Raw genomic sequence first — 1,344 nt, 5'->3', positions numbered from 1 at the left:
ATTTTAACAGACTATTCCGGCTTAATATTTACAGATATTCGTCCATATCGTAATTTGATGTAAGTGCAATGACCTATTTTTATTGAATTCATAAAAAATTTGGCAAATTCCTTGCCATTCTGCGTTAAACTGTAAATTTTTATGACTGGATTTCACGATTCCCTCCGCGTTTTCTGCATTGCGGAAATCATAGGGCCCTAGTTGTGGTATGCCAGCTCTATCTTGCAATGGACACACGCCACGACGTTCTGCTCGCCATGGCGGCACATATACAAAAATTGGAGAAGACTAGCATGGCCCCTGCGAAAGGATGACACGCAAATCTGTGGAGCGCTCCATCTTTTTTGGGAAGTTGTGGCCTAATGGTTAGCGAGTTGGACTCCCAATCGAAAGGTTGTGAGTTCAAGTCCCGGGCCGGCAGGAATTGTAGGTGGAGGGAGTGCATGTACAGTTCTCTCTCCACCTTCAATACCACGACTTAGGTGCCCTTGAGCAAGGCATCGAGCCCCCAACTGCTCCCCGGGCGCCGCAGCATAAATGGCTGCCCACTGCTCCGGGTGTGTGTTCAGTGTGTGTACTGCTCCGGGTGTGTGTTCACAGTGTGTGTGTGTGTTCCCTGCTCTGTATGTGTGCACTTCGGATGGGTTAAATGCAGAGCACAAATTCTGAGTATGGGTCACCATACTTGGCTGAATGTCACTTTACATCACTTTACGTTTGCCCACGCCCTCAAATCAAAATATTGCTGACTCCTTGCAGTATAGCATTTCGGACGCAGTGCTTGTGTCTCCTTCCACTTTGTGGTTGGCGTAAACTCGTTGTGTCACATTAAAAAAAATCAGTGCCAAAGAACCTGACGTGAGATTTAAAATAAATTAAAAGAGGCTTCGAGGCAGAGGAATTTTTTTGTAATCGAGTTACTTGAGGAATCGTTTCAGCCCTAGAATAACATAACAGTTGTTTTTTCGAGGCACGCTGTACATAACTTCTAGTCATTGACTGCACGCGCCCCCCTGCCACAGTTACGCGGTGATCATGTGGGAAACACTGCAGATATATTTACAACAAGTTCAACGCTAACGTTATAGTTTGACCTCTTATTAACGTTCGCGCTCTTCCACTGGTATTAGCTTTGTGGCTAATCTAATATAGCAATGCATTAGCGGCTGTAAGTGATGTTACAGAATATTTAGAAGTAATAATGATAGGACCGTTAGCTAGAACTACCACACCGTTTTTATATACAGTGTATGAACTAAATCATTTCACATGACGAACGACAGACTCACCGTCAAAACAGTACATCTCCGTGGCTTGGCTGATCGCTTCTGTAGTGGATTTCTG

The 1,344-nt window shown here is 44.6% G+C and overlaps 1 pseudogene; it reads left to right on the top strand.

Moving 5' to 3' along the window:
* Positions 1–252: 252 nt before the first annotated feature.
* Positions 253–345, top strand: LOC113077889 (uncharacterized; annotated as a pseudogene).
* Positions 346–1,344: the final 999 nt, after the last annotated feature.

The sequence above is a fragment of the Carassius auratus genome, unplaced genomic scaffold (assembly GCF_003368295.1).
Source record: "Carassius auratus strain Wakin unplaced genomic scaffold, ASM336829v1 scaf_tig00023476, whole genome shotgun sequence".
NCBI lineage: Eukaryota > Metazoa > Chordata > Actinopteri > Cypriniformes > Cyprinidae > Carassius > Carassius auratus.
Note: the sequence above shows the minus strand (reverse complement) of the source record. Positions and strands in the feature narration are given on the sequence as shown.